The following is a 20,643-nucleotide window of genomic DNA, read 5'->3' as shown; positions in this document are numbered from 1 at the left end:
GTTACATAGTAACATGTGTCTATATAAATTTAATACTCATGTTTATGACAAATAATAGGGTTTAAAAAAAATAATTTTCTTAAATCAGTGGGTAAATTACTCCCATTTTTCTTAGGGGCATGAAGCCAGCTTATTTCATCATCAACATCACTGGAAAACATGGGAAAGTAGAAAAAAAATGGAGAAATCTAATTTATTATTTACAGTTTGTGGTACCATGTGGTGAAAGGATAATTCTACTATCTCTCCAAGTTATCCTATATCTGACAGAGGAGTGGTCAGGGAAGTAAAATGACTCATATGATTTAGTTAAAGGTACGTTAAGTAACTTTCTCCCTTCCCTATTTATATTTACACCAAATAAGCAAAATCGTATTAATGAAGAACAGGAGGTTATGTTGCATTTAGAATGGTTCTCATCACTATGCTCCCAAACACTGAGCAAAATAATAAAATATATCATAGAAATTAAAAGGGAATATATATACTAACAAGATTGGTATAAATATTTCATTGAGAGCGATAGAGATCAAATGTGAGGGCTTCAAAATAGAATTTTTTAAAATCTAGAAATTATTGGAAATCTTCAAAAATAATATTCTCTAGATTTGAGGGTACAAATCAGATTATGATAGGATTAAGCAGTGGATGGGGATAGAGAAAGTGGAGGCAGAATCTCTAGACTTTTCTTTTATGTGGTGTAACAGTGCAAGAAAGGAAAAAACTGGGGATTTTAACTTAATGAGGTGACAGGGTAAAAAGATTGTTTTTTTTTTTTAACATAATAGAGATTTTTTAAATGTTTGTTGAGTGAATGTCTGATTGAACGGATGGAGCAAATAACTATGTGATAGAGACAGTAAGATCCAGAGAGAATTACATGCCTATTTCTCCCAGCCACCCTAGCGGTTAGGTTTGGTTCACATGACTAGTTCTAGCCAATGAACTGTGAGTAGAAATGATGTGTGTCAGTTCAGGAGGGGATTCTCCATGATCTCTTTCCTACAACAAGGGTAATTTTGAAGTCTCACGTTGCTGTGGTGATATCTCAAGATGAAGAGTCCCTGGATCCCCAAGCTGCCAGATAAATTAGTTATCTGTTGCTGCATAACAAATTGTCCTCAAACAAACAGTTATTATCTCACAGTTTCTGTGGGTTAGGAACCCAGGCACAGCTTTGCTGAGTGCTTCTTGCTCAGATTCTCACATGAGATTGCTTTGGACTGTTCTCTAGGGTTGTGGTCCACTCTGAAGGCTCAGCTGTGGTGGGGGAAGCTCTACTTTCCAGCTCACTTATGTTTGTTGACATGCCTTGGTCACTCGCATGTGTGCTTCTCCATAGGGTTCACTTATAACATGGCAGTGGGCTTCCCCCAGGGATGTCTTCCAAGAGAAAGTGAGAGGCAGTACCTAAGATGAAAGCCACAGTCTTTTTATAAACTAACCTTGGAAGTGATACTCTATACTTCTGCAGTGTTTTATTTATGGAAATGAGTCAGTAAGTCCAGTCTGTATTTAAGAATAGGAGATAACCCAAGGAGATGTAGAGGGGATGAATACAAGGAAGCAGGCATCATTGGAGACCATCCTTAAGATTCCCTACCACACTAGATGAAGGAGAATACCCAATTCTATAGTCTGAATGTTTGTGGCCACCCTGAAATTCATATGTTGAAATCCTAGCCTCCAAGGTGATGGTACTAAGAAGTGGGGCCTTTGGGTGGTGATTAGGACATGGAGGTGAAGTCCTCATGAATGGAGTTAGTGTCCTTATAGAAGATGCCTGAGAAGCTCCCTTACCCATTCTACCCTATGAGGTTACAGGGAGAAGACAGTCATCCATCAATGAGGACGTGGGCTCTCATCAGACAGCAAATCTGCTGGCACCATGATCTTTGACTTCCCAGCCTCCAGAACCATGAGAAATAAATTTCAGTTGTTTATAGGCAACCCAGCTTTCTAGTACTCTGTTATAGCAGCCCAAATGGACTGACATCCACCAACATGCAACTTTGTAGGAGTAAGAAGAAAAGATAGAGAAAATCTCTATGCTATTGAGATTTTCGAAGTTATTTGTTAGTTCAATATAGCTTCATCCATCATGACCAATGAAAGCTCTAATAGGATACATAATTGAATTGAACCACATAAAAGCAAATGATGAAAGTAGATAGAGATGATAGGACATAATAATACATCAAAGTTGTATTCAAATATTATGTTCACTAGAGACTTTTAAAAATAATTTGGTGTACTACTTTAGACATGACTATGTATATCTTTCCTTTTTTATAGTATCAAACACCATTAGTTCTCCTAAATGACATTAGTATGATAGAATCTTTTTCAGTGGTGAATATCTACGGTTGCTTGTGTGTATGACTGTTAAAACACGTCTAGAGACTTTACAAACAGATGCTTCTTTGGATACAGACTGTCAGCATAATAGTGCAACTAACAGCTTTCTGGGATCTTCTATACCTCTATTTCCTCCTTTAGTTACCAAAATTGATTTTAATTTTTTTTTCACACCTCAAGTTTTGATAATCTAAAGTAGGTCACTGTGAAGCATCTAAAAAACTCACAGTAGCTCTGTTCACAGAGGGTGTGAAGTCAGACACTTTTAAAGCATTCAAAGTGAAAGCCAGCAATGGGAACAGAAACATAAAATGTGCGCAAGTAGTTCTCTAACAAGGCAGATACAACCTAGTTCCTTTAATATAGTACAATATGACGGTAATTTTCAATGTGATTTCCACACAGCTTAGGACATACGGTCTATTGAGTCTGGTCATTATAAGGCGTCCTAGCACTGTCTTCTTGTTGGTTAGCTGTTTTCCTCACCTGTCATATTCTGCGTGCTGGAACTTCAGTCTGAGCCCCAAAGATCCACCAAAGAGGTGTACTGGGTTGAACAGCATTCCCTCCAAAATTCATGTCCAGCTGGAACCTGTGAATTTGGCCTTATTTGGAAATAGGCTCTTTGCAGATGTAATCAAGTTAAAATGAGGTCATGCTGCATTAGAATGGGCCCTAAATCCAACATGAACGTTGTCCTTATAAGAAGACTGAAATGTGGAAACAGAGATGCACAGACACAGAGGGAAGGTGCTATGTGAAAACAAAAGTAGAGATTGGAGAGATGTATCTACAAGCCAAGGAATGCCAAAGAATGTCAGCAACTCCAAGAAGCTAGGAGAGAGGCATGGAACAGCTTCTCCTCAGGGCTTCCAGAAAGAACCAACCTTGATGACACTGTGATTCAGACCCGGCCTCGGGAACTGAAAGAGAATAAACTTCTGTTGCTTTAAGCCACCCAGTTTATGGCACGTTGTAACGGCAGCCCTAAGAATCTAACACAAGAGAGGAGGAAGAGCCTTACGCCTGGGAAGTTTGGCCGCTTTGTCTCACCCCAGCCTCAGATTCAGCCCCAGTACCAGCCTCACCTCCAGCTCCAGCTCCAGCTGCAGCTCTATGTCCAGCCCAACCCAAGCCTCAGCCCGAGCCCCAGCGGCCAGCACGATACATGGCTCCAGCAGCTTCCCTCCCTGATTCACATGGTTGGCAGGAAGAACAGCGAGAAAAAAAAGCTCCAGGCACAGTTCCTCTTCTCTAACATCCTCTGAGCCTTTAAAAGCAAGTTAGTGGTTGTTCCATAAAAAGTCCTATCTGTTACATAGCTTCAAAATGGTCCCACAAAACCAAATGTCCAGCATTCAAAAGGCCTATAAAGTCTTTCCTTCCTTCCTTCCATTTCCCATTTATTATCTTTACCTTTAGTATTTCTCTTCCTTTCCTTTCAAAGAAATGCTTATCTCTTTCATCTTTGATTTTAAAGCAAAATCAAGAGATTACAAGTCTTAGAAAAAAACACAGGAGTAAATTTTTATGACCTTGGGTTAGGCAATGGTTTTTTGGATATGACACCAAAAACACAAGTGACAAGAGAAAAATATAGATCAATTGAGCTTCATCCAAATTAAAATTTTTTGTTTTCAAACTACACCATCAAGAAAGTGGGAAAGCAATCCATAGAATGGGAGAAAATATTTACAAATCATGTATCTGATAAGGAACTTGCATCTAGAACATATAAAGAACTGTTACAACTCAATAATAAAAAAAAACAATTAAAAATGGGCAAAGGATTTGAATACATACTTATCCAAAGAAAATATACTAATTGATGATAAGCACATAAAAAATTGTTCAGCATCATTAAACATTAAGGAAATGCAAATTGAAATCTCAGTGAGATACCACTTCACACACAATAGAATGGCTATAAACAAAAAGACAGACAATAACAGTGCTGGAAAGGATGTGGAAAAATCGGAACCCTCATACAGTGCTGTTGGGAATGTAAACTAGTGCAGTCGTTTTGGGAAACAGTATGGTACTTAGTCAAAATGTTAACTTAGAGTTGCCATATGACCCAGCAATTCCTGTCACAGGTATATATGTATGAGAAATGAAAAATATGTCCACACAAAACATATACGTGACTATCCATATCAACATTACTCATGACAGTCAAAAAGCAGAAACCACCCAAATGTCTATCAACCAATGAATGGATATTTAAGTGATGTGGTATATTTATCCAATTGAAAATTATTAGGCCACAAAAAGGAATAGGAATCAAGTACTGATGCAGGCCACAACATGGGTGAACCTTGAAAACATCATACTAAGTGAAAGAAGCCAATCACAAAACGGTGCATGTTGTATGATTCCATTTATATGAAATGCCCAGAATAAGCAAATCCATAGAAACAGACAGTAGATTAGTGGTTGCCTTAAGGCTGGAAAGGGTGGGGTTTGTGGGAATGGGAAGTGATTGTTAATGGGTACAGGGTTTCTTCTGGGGATGATGAAAGTATTCTAAAATTGGATTGTGATGATAGTTGCACAATTCTGTGAATATACTAAAAACCACTGAACTGTTTAAAAAATCAAGAGATTACAGCTGAAGATCTTTATTATTTAAATTTAAACACTACAGAGCAAAATGAATTGTGAATAATGTTCAAATTAAAAGTTTTGTGCAGCTCACGATATTTTAAACATTATATTAAAGAGAAATTATCTAAAGGGTCTTATATTATGCACGTTTTTAGAATTAATAGCAAAAATAAATTATTTTAGTAAATATGTTTAATGTGATAAAAAAAAGCATTTTTCAAGCGAAAATAATTTTATAAAAATTACCTTTGTTTAGTTTAAATTTTAAATCAAGCTTTTCTTTGCACTTATCTCTTGGACATGACCTAACTACCAGTTTGTGCATCAGCTGGTTTCTGCATGCCAGCCTTCTCAGATTCATAGACACCTATGTGTGAAAGTTTTTGTCCCAGCTTCCCTTTCCTTTTTCTGTCTTTCTTACTTTACTTTTGCCTTGAGGTAGGGGATGCAGAACAGAGAAAGACTATTTGTTTCCCCTGTTTTAGCAATGCTTGAAAAGAAGCAGACCCGTGTTATGGAGTCAAAACTATTTCATTCAGAGTGATACCATACTTTCTTAGGGGCTTCTGAGGTTTTATGCATGAAATGGCAATCTGGAAACCAGAGTCCTCTGTAGTACTCCTACATTTAAAAAAAATTGTGATGTAGTGTATCTTTATTTCAGGGTATTAGTTCAGTTTCCCTAAATTAAAGCATTTTTGCATTCTTGAGTTTTTTAATATGCCCCTCCAAGTTGAAGAGCATTTTTGGCTAATGATATGTAAATTTTCGTGGCAATAGTAAATATGAATCGAGAGAAATCATTCTTTTTAAAAATCAAGTCCCACTGCCTTGTGTGATTTTAAATGTATGCACAATTTAACAATACCCAGAGAGCAGCATTTGTAATGCACTTGTGGCTGAACACTATATTTATGACATGCTAGAGTTAGTCCCATGGAAAGCTGAGAGTATGTATATGTAATGGAAAGAGAAAAGGAAAAACCAAAATCTTTGATAAAGATAAAGAAAGAGGCTAATGTGCTCAGTATTACGAACTCTCAAATTCCATAAAAACATACAAATAAATTATTTTCCTTTCCCTAAGAATATGTGAAACACTTCCTCCTTAGTTCGTCTGAAGTGCTATTTTGGAATTTTCCTTTGGACACTTAAGCACCTAAATTTTCCAGCAGGAGAATCCCTTTGAAGTCAATCTGAAGCAGCGTCAAAACATATGGGAAACAACCTAAAACACTGAAAACTCTCTTTAAAAAGCGTATAAAGTCCCCTTTTAAAATAATGAGTTGAAATGTGGTAAGATGTTCACACTGCAAATGCTGGTATTGTTTTGATTTTTTTTTGGTTGGGGGGGGATACTTACAACCTGTATTACTTTTCTTTTTAACTTATCCTACCAAAGTGGTGATCTCATTTAGCTCTAGTGTAGACATAAGCATTTTCAGATTGATGCTGTATGTGTTACTTATTATAGCTTTTTCATTCTGAAAACAGAAGATTTCAGGAAGTGTTTAAATGTTTGCACACATAATAAAGATTACATATTTGATTAACACATTATTTTATACACTCTACCTCCAAATATTCTATAAAATTAAGAGAACAAAAAAAGAGGAATAGCCATTAAAATCAACTAGAGCCTACATAAGTTTTACTAACATACGAATGGTAGTCTGAGTTGGTTGAAAAGGAGTGCCTTGGAATTTTTAATAATCATAAGCTCTGCTTTCGTATAGGTATTTGGAAAATTCACACTCTTATTTACTCTAATGAAATCTCCATTTGGGACAGGTCATTCTATAATCTCCATTTGCTGATTTGGAGAGATAATTGAGTAAAAAATGCAAAAGAATAAATGACTGCGTAATATATTATTATCACCAGGCATACCCAAGTCTTGTTGATTATTTCCACTTCCATATTTCACTGGCATCTGAAATTCAAAATATCCCAACGTGCTATATTTTATATGCTTGTCATTTCCAATCCCTAATCTTTCCATTCTAGTCTTTGTCTCAGCTAATGCTGCCATTTTTCTCCAAAATATCAAGTCTAGAAACTTTGAATCATCATTAATTCTTCTTTCTCTCTCACCCACTCTACTTTCCCAATCATTCACCAAGTTCTACATACTCTACTTATGTGTATGTTTCATCTGCATATCCATCTACACATTCCCACTGCCATAAGTATGTCTTGCTCATACTATTTCCAATCTCTCTTCTCAAACAAAATTGACATTTGTTTTCTTTCCAAATATGTCAGAGATTCCTGCTTCAAAAACTAATAATTCAAACAAATCCTTTAATTTCCAAACAAATCCTTAAGGCCTTCAGCATCTGGTTTTATTGTATCACTCAAGCCTCATACTCCTTTGAGTCCCACCATGTTCTCTATTTTTGCATTCATACCAGAAAATTCAATTCACTTTGAGCCTATCTTGCACTTGCATGTCTCTGTGCATTTGTCGATGGTGTTCTCTGATCCTGGAAGTCTGCCTATCAAAGTGCTACCATACCTTAATGCCCACATTGGACAAGATGCTTTCATTGTCAAAAAGCAGAACACAAGCTAAATATGGCTTTAAAAGTAAGGACATCTCTTTCTCACATATCAAGAAATCTACAAGAAAAGAAAATCCAGAGTTTGTTAATTTAGTAGCTCAAGGTGTTGAAATGCTAAATCCTTCCAGTTTTTCCTTCATGGTGACAAAATGGCTGGGGCTCTCAACATCACATCCTAACACAACCATATCCAAAGGCAGGAAAAGTCACATTTGAAGCTCATATCCTTTCTCAGGGTTCCTCTTGTAGTTTATTCACCATGGTTGCCTTACGTGCTCTGCCTAAGAACAAGGAATTACCAGGATGAGCTTTAACCTTTCTGCATCCATGCAGCTCTGTCATAGCACCTATTTTGGACCACTGTTGTTGTATTTATTTTATGCTGCTCTGTATTATAGCTGGCTTTCTATAGAAACATCCCATTCCCACTCCAACTGCATAATAAGCTATCTTCTAAGAAGGTAGGGTGTCTTAATAATTCTTTTAGATCTCCTAAAGAATCTTGAACTAAGAAGCACTAAAATGTCTATGGAATTGAATTAAATATACACACAAATTTATTTAATATTAACATAACATAAATATGTGTATATATTACCTCCTAAAGGCCTCCATCATCAGATATCATCACATTGAAAGTTAGGGCTTCAACATATGAATTTAGTCCATACAAGAATAGATATGGACTGGAGTGATGTCAGCAACATGGCGGAGTGAGCTGTTCCTTTTGTCTCTCCTCCTTTTGAACTACAACTAAATGGACATTCACTGACCAACAGAGGAAGCCCACACAACACAACAGGATGCCTGAGAGACACACAGCTATACATCTGAGGGTGAATGGACTGGCCTCCCAGGAAGTGGCAGAGATAGATGAGCATGGCTTGCTCTCTTCTGGTAGCCCTGTACACACACACAAATGCTCTCCAACCTGGTGCAAGTGCCCAGAAAGTGGGAACATGCACCAGGGCGACCATAGGAGGAGGCCGCAGTAACTCTTAGCCTGAGCTCATGGTCACTTTCCTGGTGAGGAGGGGGAGCCCTCCACACCCCGGTGCCGCCAAGGAGCAGCCATAGCTCAGGTCCCAGTGAGGAAGCTCCACCCGCCAAGCACAGCAGCCCCACAGACTGTGAATGGCAAACAGAGACCTCAGCAGATCTATGTAATGGGGCAAATGCTTCCCAGGCACACGCATGAGCGCTCACAGCGCTGCTGAGCCCCCAGAGAAGGAACGTGTCCTGTGTGGCTTCAGGAATAGAAGTGGAGCTTTGAGGCCACTCAGATTCACCTTCCTGGCGGGGAAGGGGAGCCCACCATGCCCCTGTGCCATCAAGGAGTAGCCATAGCTCAGGTCCCAGTGAGGAAGACCTGACTGCCAAGCACAGCAGCCCCTTGGACCGCAGACTATAAACAGAGACCTCAGCAGATCTACATGCTGGGGTAAATGCTTCCCAGGTGTGTGCGTGAGCGCTTGCAGTGCTGCTGAGCCCCCAAAGAGGGAATGTGTCACAGGAGGCTGCAGGAATGGGCGCATTAGCTTTCAGCCCACTGATGATCACTTTCTGGCAGAGATGGGGAACTCAGAGTGCCCCTGAGGCACCAAAGAGTGGTCTTAGCCCAGTAAGGAGCCCTGCCCAACAAGGACAGTCCACACAAGTGCCTGAATGCACCCCAGGCTGGGGCAAGCACCCATAATATTCCCAAACTTCCAGCAGATGGAGTAGGGCCAGAAACACTGCTCCTGCTTCCCCCTAGTGGTAACAGGGGCAATCTGCATCCTAAGAATACCACAAATGCCCCGACAAAAGATTAGTTTGTCAAACGCCATGAAAAACTGCAAGAACAATTCAGATCAGATGGAAAATGACAATTCTCCAAAACCCAACACAGAATACATAGAAATACACAACCTAAATGACAGAGAATTCAAAATAGCTGTCATAAGGAAACTTAATGACTTACAAGAAAACACGGAAAGACAATTCAAGCAGCTTAGCAATAAAATGAATCTCTTCATCAAAAAGATTGAAATTATAAAAAAAGCAGAATTTCTGGATATGAAAAACACAATGAAATAAAAAATAATCTAGAATCATTAAGAAATAGTATTGATCTTATGGAGGAAAGAATTAGTCTTCTTGAAGACAAAAATGTAGAAATTATACAGATAGAGGAGGAGACAGAACTAAGATTTAAAAAAAATGAAGGAATTATTCAAGAAATATCCAACTCAATTAGGAAAAGCAACATAAGGATTATAAGTATTCCAGAAAGAGAAGAAAAGGAGAAAGGAGCAGAGAGCTTGTTTAAAGAAATAACTGCAGAGAACTTCTCAAATCTGGGGATGGTTTCAGAGTTACAGACAAATGAAGCTAATCAAACGCCCAACTTCATCAATGCTAAAAGACCTTCTCCAAGGCATATAATAGTAAAACTGGCAAAAGTCTGTGATAAAGAGAAAATATTAGGAGCAGTAAGGCAGAAGAAAGTAACCTACAAAGGAAACCCAATCAGGCTTTCAGCAAATTTCTCGTCAGAAGCCCTACTGGCCAGGATGGAATGGAATGATATATTCAAAATACTGAAAAATAAAAACTTTCAGCCAAGAATACTCTATCCAGCAAAACTTACCTTCAGATACAATGGAGAAATAAAAGTTTTCCAAGATAAACAAAAGCTGAGGGAGTTTATCACCATGAGACCTCTCCTACAAAAAATAATTAAAGATGCCCTCACACCAGCAACAAAAAGTCAAAGGTCTACATAGATCTGAGAAGGAGATAAATAGACATGATCAGAAAGCTGAAGCTCTCTACCAGAATAGGGAGGCAAAGACTCAATTACAACTTAAAAGAGAAAGGGAAAGAAAGCATCAAAAGTAATGATAAACACTTTAACTTAGCCACAAACTCACAAAATTAAAAACAGAACGATTTGCAACAGCAATTACTCAGAAGGGGAGAAGAAAGGGAAGGAACCTGCTTAGGTTAGTGGAAATAAGAGGCTATAAGAAAACGGACTACCTCTTCCTAATATTTTTCATACAATCCTCACAGTAACCACTAAACAAAAAATCAGAGCAGAGCCATAATTCACAAAAAGAGAGAAAATTGAGAAATCTCCCTCAGAAAACCAACAAAATGAAGTGGCAGTCAGAAATACAAAGGAAGAGAAACAGTGCAAACATAGAACAACCAGAAAAAAAGAGATAAAATGGCAGCATTAAGCCCTCATATATCAGTAATCACTCTAAATGTAAATGGATTGAATTCTCCAATCAAAAGACACAGAGTAGGTGGATGGATTAAAAAACAAGACCCAACAATATGCTGCCTCTAGGAAACATATCTCGGCTCCAAAGACAAACAGAGGCTTAGAGAGAAGGGATGGAAGACAATCACCAAGCTAATGGCCAACAAAAGAAAGCAGGTGTTGCCATATTCTTATCAGACAAAGCAGACTTCAAGTTCAAAAAGACAATGAGAGACTAAGAAGGGCAGTCTATATTGATAAAAGGGACATTCCACCAAGAAGACATAACACATTAATATATATGCACCTAACACAAGGGCACCAAAGCACCTAAAGTAATTATTAACAGACCTAAAGGGAGAAATTAACAGCAACACAATAATAGAAGGGGACCTCAACAACCCACTTACTTCAATGACAGATCATTTAGACAAAAAGTCAACACGGAAATAGTAGATTTAAATGAAACACATGATATGATCAGATGGACTTAATAGATATATAGAGAGAGCATTCCATCCCCATACAGCAGAGTATACATTCTTGTCAAGTGCCCATGGAACATTCTCAAAGATAGATCATATGTTGGGTCACAAGGCAAGCCTCAATAAATTGAAGAAGACTAGAATCATCTCAACCATCTTTTCTGACCACATGGCTATGAAGCTAGAAATCAAACACAAGAAAAAAACTGGGAAAGTAAGAAATGTGGAGGCTAAACAACATGCTATTGAACAACCATTGGAACATCGAAGAAATCAAAGGATAAATTAAAAAATACCTAAAGACAAATGAAAATGAAAATACAACATACCAACTCTTATGGGATGCAGCAAAAGCAGATATAAGAGGGAAATTCATAGCAATACAGGCCCACCGCAACAAGCAAGAAAAATCTCAAATAAATAATCTTAAAATGCACCTAACATAGCTACAAAAAGAAGAACAGACAAAGCCCAAAACCAGCAGACAGAGGGAAATAGTAAAAATCAGAGCAGACATAAATGAAATAGAGACTAAAAGAACAGTAGAAAGGATTAATGAAACTAAGAGTTGGTTCTTTGAGAAGATAAACAAAATTGACACACCCTTAGCCAAACTCACCAAGAAAAAAAGAGAGAAAGCTCAAATAAATAAAATTAGAATCAAAGAGTAGAAATCACTATGGATATTACAGAAATACAAAAGACTATAATAGAATACCATGAAAAACTATATGCCCACAAATTCGATAACCTAGAAGAAATAGATGAATTCCTAGACTCATACAACCTCCCAAAACTGAATCAAGAAAAAATGGAGAATCTGAATAGACCAATCACAACTACAGACATTGAAACAGTAATCAAAAACCTCCCAAGAAACAGAAGTCCAGGACCAGATGGCTTCTTTGGAGAATTCTACCAAACATTCAAAGAAGATTTAGTACCTATCCTTCTCAAACTGTTCTGCAAAATTGAAGAAGATGGAACACTTTCTAACACATTCTATGAGGCAAATATCACCCTGATACCAAAACCAGACAAGACCAAGATGAAGAAGGAAAACTACAGGCCAATACCACTGATGAACTTAGGTGCAAAAATCCTCAACAAAATATTGGCAAATGGAATACAGCAACACATTAAAAGAATCATATACCATGATCAAGTGGGATTCATTCCAGGGATGCAGGGATGGTTCAACATCCACAAATCAATATGATACACCTCATTCACAAAATGAGGAATAAGGGTCACATGATCATCTCAATAGATTCAGAGAAAGCATCTGACAAGATCTAACATCCATTTACAATGAAAATTCTCAATAAAATGAGTACTGAAGGAAAGTATCTCCACATAATAAAGGTCATATATTACAAACCCACAGTCAACATCATACTTAATGGTGCAAAACTGAAATTCATCCCTCTGAGAACAGCAACAAGACAAGGGTGCACACTCTTGCCACTCCTATTCAATGTAGTACTGTAGGTATTAGCCAGAGCAATTAGGCAAGAAAAATAAATAAAAGGAATCCAAATTGGAAAGGAAGAAGTGAAACTTTTGCTATTTGCAGATGATATGATTCTATTAATAGAAAACCCTAAAGAATCCACCAGAAAACTATTAAAAATAATCAACAACTACAGCAAAGTTTCAAGGTACAAAATCAATTTAAAAAAATCAGTTGCATTCCTATACACTAAAAATGAACTAGCTGAAAAAGAAATCATGAATACAATCCCATTTACAATCGTAACAAAAAGAATAAAATACCTAGGAATAAACTTAAACAAAGAGGTGAAAGACCTGTACACTGAAAACTACAAGACATTATTGAAAGAAATTGAAGACAACATAAAGAAATGAAAAGATATTCCATGTTTATGGGTCAGAAGAATAAACATAATCAAAATGTCCATACTACCTAAAGCAATCTACAGATTCAATGCAATCGCAATCAAAATCCCAATGACATTCTTCACAGAAATAGAACAAAGAATCCACAAATTTATATGGAACAACATAAGACCCCAAATACCCAAAGAAATCCTGAGAAAAAGGAACAAAACTGGAGGCATCACAATCCCTGACTTCAAAACATACTACAAAGCTATAGTAATCAAAACAGCGTGATACTGGCACAAAAACAGACAAACAGATCAATGGATCAGAATTGAAAGCCCAGAAATAAAACCACACGTCTATGGACAATTAGTCTTTGACAGAGGAGCCAAGAATATACAATGGAGAAAGGAAAGTCTCTTCAATAAACAGTGTTGGGAAAACTGGACAGCTACATGCAAAAGAATGAAAGTAGACCATTATCTTGCACAATACAGAAAAAATGAACTCCAAATGGATTAAAGATTTGAATGTAAGAACTGAAACCACAAAAATCCTAGAAGAAAATATAAGCAGTAGTCTTTGACATTGATCTTAGCCACATCTTTTCAAATACCATGTCTACTCAGGTAAGGGAAACAAAAGAAAAAGTTAACAAATGGGACTACATCAGACTAAAAATCTGAAAAGCAAAGGAAACCATCAACAAAATGGAAACACAACCCACCAAGTGGGAGAAAATATTTGCAAATCATTTGTCAGACAAGGGGTTGATCTCCAAAGTATATAAATAACTCACACAACTCAACAACAAAAACAAACGACCCAATCAAAAAATGGGCAGAGTATATGAACAGACATTTTTCCAAGAAAGATATACAGATGGTCAACAGACACATGAAAAGATACTCAACATCACTAATGATTAGGGAAATGCAAATCAAAACTACAATGAGACTTTATACCAGTCAGAATGGCTATAATTACCAACACAAAAAAGAACAAAAGTTGGAGAGGATGTAGAGAAAAAGGAACCCTCATACACTGCTGGTGGGAATGCAACTGGTGCAGCCACTATGGAAAACAGTATGAAGATTCCTCAAAAAACTAAAAATAGAAATACCATATGACCCAGCTCTCCCACTACTGAGTTTCTACCAAAACAACTTGAAATCAACAATCCAAAGTAACATATGTACCCCTACATTCATTGCAGCACTATTCACAATAGACAAGACATGGAAACAATCCAAGTGCCCATCAATCGATGATTGGACAAAGAAGTTGTGGTATATATATATGATGCAATACTACCCAGCCATAAAAAAACACAAAATCATCCCATTTGCAACAACACGGATGGACCTGGAGGGCATTATGCTTAGCGAAATAAGCCAGACTGAGAAAGACAAACACCACATGATTTCACTCATACGTGGAATATAAATAAACACGTAGACAAAGCAAACAGTTCATTGGTTACCAACGGAAGAGGGGTTGGGGTGGGCACAGGGTGAAGACGAGCACTTGTGTGGTGACAGACAAGAAATAATGTACAACTGAAAGTTCACAATGATGTAAACTATTATGAATCTCAATAATAAAAAAAAGGAATAGATATGGACTGAATTCATATGTTGAAGCCTAACCCCTAATGTGATAATACTTGGAGATGGGGGCCTTCGGGAGGTAATTAGGGTTAAGCATGAGAGTGGGGCCCTCATGATGGGATTAATGGCCTTATAAGAAGAGGAAGAGAAAAAGGGAAAGGCCAAGTGAGGACAGAGCAAGAAGTGTGATGTCTGTGAGCCAGGAAGAGAGCTCTCACCAGGAACCAAATTAGCTGGCACCTTGATCTAGACTTCCCAGCCTCCAGAACTATGAGATAAATCTCTGTTGGTTAAGCCTCCCAGGCTATGCTATTTTGATATGGCAGCTGGAGCAAACTAACACACACATACGTATACACACATATCATACCATAAAATTACGCATAGTTATGTTCATTTATAAGTATATTAAACAATTTTACTATAATCCAATCATTTAAAGTAGGCAGAGCAAGTAGCATTAGCTGTATTATTTTTCTAGCTGAGAAAACCAAAGCTCTGAGAAGCCAGGTGACAGAGCCAGTTAATGGCAGAGTTAGGACTCACAATACTAATTGAGTTAAATCCTGAGAAAAGCCAGGTCTCCTCACACAAACGTCTATATCTTCTAAAATACTGTCCTTTAATTACTAATGATATTGTATCTGAAAGCAGTGAATATCTGAACTGTGTATTAGGGACAATAAACTAAATGGCATAATTAGGGAGAGGAGTGGTCTTTTCAGTAGCATCTTTACATCCATCATAAGACCAACAAAATGTAAATACTCAAAACTGTTTACTTCCTGAATTTTCAATTAAAACAAAAATTTCATTTTCTAACTTCTCTTAGTCTCATATTACTTCAGACTTATCCCAGTTGGTCACATTGGATCAGGCAAAGGCTCAGAAGTCAGACAGTCCTGAGCTCCACTGAGCATCACCACTGATAGCTGTGGGACCACAGATGTGTCAGGTAAGCGCTCCATGGCTCCTGAAGGACATAGGCAGCACAATCACAAAAGCACCTTGTTTTTACCTCCCCTGTCCCATTAAGCTTCTTCTGTGGGAGTAGAATCTTTCTTCCCTCTTGGAAGAAATCTAGAGTAAGTTTAATGACTTTTCTTGTACTTTCAGTTCTGTAATTATAATGCCCTATCCCATGTAATAGAAATTTCCAACCTCATTTGAACAAAAAGCTTCTCCCTTTTCTCACCTCTGGCCGTTTTTCAGCCTGGCTACCTGCAGTCGGACAGGTGATGTGGTCACCTCCTAGTGTTTCTCCTCCTTCCTACTCACTGGGCTGCCACTTGCTCCTACAGGGTTGAGAAGCCGAGGGGAGGGGTGCAGTGGAGAGACAGGCTGGCTCTGTCCCTGTGGTGTGGGCGCTCTTTGGGCATGGGAATAGCTGAGGGGCTTCACTGGAGAACCGCCCACAGTCACTGAGGAACTCTCACACAGGATCCCCTTCACAGGAAAATAAAACTCTTCTGGCTGTCACTTAAGGCTCCTCTTGCCCCCAGGCTTTCAGCAGTACACCTGAAACTCTTTTGTCCCTCTAAGCAGGAACCAGGGAGAAGGACATGAAGCAGCATTCTGTGAATTTTTTTCTTTTTCTTTTTTGGAATAACTGAAACTTTGTCACAACGGTAAAAATTTAATGGAGGCTTGGTTACATCTGTTGACTCCTTGGAAGCATAAAAACATTGTAATAAGGTGGCCTTGAAAATGCTGTAGAAAACAATAATGAATTCGTGGGCATGTAAATATACCTTTACAAATTAAGACTAAGCTTTCCTGGGCTAAGATTTTTTAGTACATCAGCTTGTTAATAACAAATTCTATTTACCTTATGCCTTCAAGGACTGGCACCACAATTCTTTACACATTAAGATTTTACTATGTAAAGTTCATTATAAAAGGGCTTACAAGAAAAAGACTGGAAAGGCCAAAGGTCATGCTGTATTGTTGACATACTACTCCTGCATGTTGGCTTTAATTACCTCCTCAGCAAAGGATGATTGTAAGAAAAAACAAACTTACAGTATTTTTCTAAAATGATCACTCCTAGATGAGAACAATTCTTGGTGAAAACAACTGTGAGAAAGCAAAAGTATTTACAAGCTTTTTATTGACATTACTGAATGTATTTCTCCTGGATATGGGGTGGGGTAAAATAATGTATTTTAAAGAAGATAGCCTAAGAAACATTCATAAGAACTAAGCTTGAGAATAAGGAGGGAGCAAGATGAAGCAGAGCAGACGTGACCACTCTCAAGTTTGTCGCATTCGCAAAGGTGCCTGACCACTGTCTTCTGATCTCCTTTCTTGATAAAACTGGCGTCTGCATAAAGCTAGTTCTGAAGCTCGGCCCAAGTTTGCCATACTATCATTTGGAAGGGATAAAATTAGATTAAAATAAATGTACAGATATTGTGTGGACAAAAAGTCTTGACTCTGAGAGTTCATTTCACCTGTCTGCAACTCACCTGGGCATAGTCAACCCTCCCTGGTCCATTTTTCTGCATCAGTTGTTGTTGGTGTATTTTAGTCCTTAACACAAGGCATTACGTACCTTTTGGTTTATCTTCCTTACTAGACTATGAGCCAACCAGTGTGGCAGCACACAGGTGTGTCAGTAAAATTTTAAGGTTACATATGTTTTATAATTACAAAAGAAGTTTATTTCTAAAAGTATATAATAAACGCATACAATTCAATTAAATGATTAAAGTGAACTATAAAGCCCTTATGTTGTCAAATTATAGATTTTTAAAATATTTGATCATACATGAATGAAAGTAATATTTCTATTTTGTGAAATTTTAAACATTTGATTGCTAATTTGATGAAAATTAATGTTCTAATATTATCTTGCTTATTTCATATATGTGTTTGAATTTTCCTGCATTCTTTTACAATATTCTTAAGAATGTAGAATATTTTTAACTCGATTTTCTACCACAATAATGACCTACATCTTTCTTAAGTACTTTATATTTAAATCTATATATTTCACAAAGGTATTTATTTTCCAAAAATAATGACGACTTTCTGATTAAAGGCAAAGAGTCATCAGATTCACAAGAAAGACATGGTAATCTAAATGAAAGAAAGTTAAATTCACTAAATAAGTTACCTAATGAAGATTAGATGAAATTTGGACTTATGTGCCTGGTAAATATTCTCTTCCTCAGCCTAAATATCTGTTTTCTCATTTGCAAGGGAAAGTTATCAAAAAAAATTAATGGGACCAAGAAAACTATATCCACATTACACAGAAAATGATGACAAGATTTTTTGGAAGTTGGAAAATGCAAAATAAGAAAGTTCTTTTCTAAAATAAGCTTAGTTATTTATAACACTATTGGAGTGAGCCCAAGAAGTTGGATACAAGGTCATTCAATTAGTATCTGAAGTCAAAATGCCTCACTCAGTTGCGGAACTGCTTATTTTACAGGCCTGCTGGGAAAGTGTCAACAATGTAACAAGGGACTAATAAAATAACGGAAATAGAATAGACGATGCTCAGGTAACAGCACAGCAAGTTCAAGTTTCTCAAGTAAATTTTCAAAAGGGTTTTATCTGAATTTGTTAGACAAGTTCAATATTCAATAATCCCCTAAGGGCTTGAATTTTTGCTCCCTTTTCAAAAATTATTACTTAGATAAAATACAATGATTTTTTTCCCAAGCCTCAAACAGATGTTCAAAATCTATTACAATTTAACCCCAATGTGCTGTAGAAATATTTCTACTTTCTCTATGGCCTGAAAAAAAGTTCATGAATCACTGGACAAGTGCTTCTCAATGATAGGAAAGTAGCTTATTGACTAATCCATGCCTAAACCACCTGCAACTCCTGGAACATAGTAAATAGTCAATAAATGTTTGATGAGTAAACGCAATGAATAAACAAATGAATAGAGGAACACATCCTTTTATCTCTATAAAAAAGGTATTTCCAATGATCATCAGCTTTGGATAGGGTTCTTTATTCTTTTAACTTTTTATTACGAAAATTGTCAAACATACAGTAGAAACAAACACCCATATGTGCACCACCTAGATTCAACATTTGATAACAACTTTCCAGATATTTTTCTTTTATGTGTGTATTTAATGATTACTCAAAGCAAATTACATGAAATTTTGACACTATCTCCCATACCCCACCAAACACCAAATATGTCTGGGTAAATCACAGATAAGTGAAATGAACACTTAGAATCAGGACTTAGTAAAGAGTTTTGTTTTCTTCACTTTTACTATATGGCATTTCTCTCTCTAAGTATTTGAATTTTTCTCAGTACAAACATCTCTACATTTGTTTTATTCTAATTTTACAAGTTTCAAGTTACAGGGATATATGGCAAAATTAGAGTGAGCTTCAGAATCTCCTGCACACACGTCCAAAAAATAAGGATGTTCTCTTCCATAATGACAATATCATTTTCAAATTTGACAAAACAGTAATTCCTAGAATTTAATATATAATCAATATTAAAATATACCAGTTATCACCAAATATGAATTTTATGGTCAATTAATCAAATCAGGATCCAATCAATGATCACAAATTACATTTGATTATGTTCCCTAGATCCTTTTGTTTTTTAATTTCAGCTTTTTTGAGGTAAAATTGACATAGAAAACTGTAAGATATTTGAAGTATACATCACGGTGATTTTATATATGCATACATTGTGAAAGGATTCCTTCCCGCCATGAAGTTAATTAACACTTCCATCACCTCACATAAATCTTTTTCTCTTATTTTTGGTTAAAACATTTATGTTCTATTCTCTTAGCAAATCTCAATTATACAAACAATGTTAGCAACTACAGTCACCATGTCTTACATCAGATCCTCAGACCTTATTCATCTTACAGCTGAAAGTCTGTATCCTCTTACCAACTTCCCCCTACACCCCAAGCCCAGGCAAACACTTTTCTACGCTCCATTTCAATAAATATGTCTTTTTGTTAATTCCACATTAAGTGATACCACGGACTATGTGTCTTTCTCTGCCTAGTTCATTTCACTTAGCATAATGCCTTCAAGGTCCATGTAGCTGCAAATGGCAGGATTTCCTTCTTTCTCATGGTTGAATAATATCCCATTTGTATACACATCACATCTTCTTTATGCATTCATTCACTGACAGACACTTAGATTGTTTCTCTGTCTTGACTATTGTGAATAATGCTGCATTAAACATGGGAGTGCGAATATCTCTTTGGTATCCTGTTTTCATTTCCTTTGGATATATACCCAGAAGTGGGATTGCTGCATAACATGGTAGTTCTATTTTTAATTTTTTGAGGAACATTCATATTGTTTCCATGGTGGTTGCACTAATTTACACTCCCACTAACAGTGCACAAGGATTCCTTTTTCTCTTCACATCACCAAAACTTGTTATGGCTATTCTTTTTGATGATAGCCATTCTCACAGGTGTGAAGTGGTATCTCATTGTGGTTTTGATTTGCATTTCCCTGATGATTAGTGATGCTGAGCACTTCTTCATGTACCTGTTGGCCTCTTGCACATCTTTCATCTTTGAAAAAGTGTCTATTTAGTGCCTCTGCTTATTTTTTTAATTAGATTGATCTTTTTTCTTTTGCTATTGAGTTGTAGGAGTTCTTTATATATTTTGGACATCAACTCCTTATGAGATAAATGATTTGCAAATATTTTCTCCCATTCTGTAGGTTCCCTTTCCATTGTGTTAATGGTTTTCTTTGCTGTATAAAAGTTTTTCAGTTTGATGTAGTACCACTTGTTTTTACTTTTGTTATCTTTGCTTTTGGTGCAAAATCCAAAAAATCACTGCCAAGACAGATGTCAATGAGCTTATCCCCTAAGTTTCTTCTAGGAGTTTTATGTTTTCAGGTCTCGTGTTCTACTCTTTAATCAATTTTGAGTTGATTTTTATGTA

General features: G+C 36.8%; 1 long non-coding RNA gene across 2 annotated transcripts in view; it reads right to left on the bottom strand.

Annotated features, from left to right (window-relative positions):
* The window catches only part of LOC123282299 (uncharacterized), a 92,028-nt gene extending 81,717 nt beyond the window's left edge, over window positions 1–10,311 (bottom strand). Inside the window, exon 1 of one of the 2 annotated variants that reach the window (XR_011499473.1) lies at window positions 10,162–10,311. This is a non-coding gene — a long non-coding RNA (uncharacterized lncRNA). Of the gene's footprint in view, window positions 1–3,446; window positions 3,569–10,161 lie in introns of those variants that run through there. The other variant, XR_011499472.1, reaches the window with a different exon arrangement.
* Between the last annotated feature and the right edge of the window lie 10,332 nt (window positions 10,312–20,643).

This window comes from Equus asinus, chromosome 30 (genome assembly GCF_041296235.1).
Source record: "Equus asinus isolate D_3611 breed Donkey chromosome 30, EquAss-T2T_v2, whole genome shotgun sequence".
Lineage (NCBI taxonomy): Eukaryota > Metazoa > Chordata > Mammalia > Perissodactyla > Equidae > Equus > Equus asinus.
This window is presented reverse-complemented; position numbering and strand designations above follow the sequence as displayed.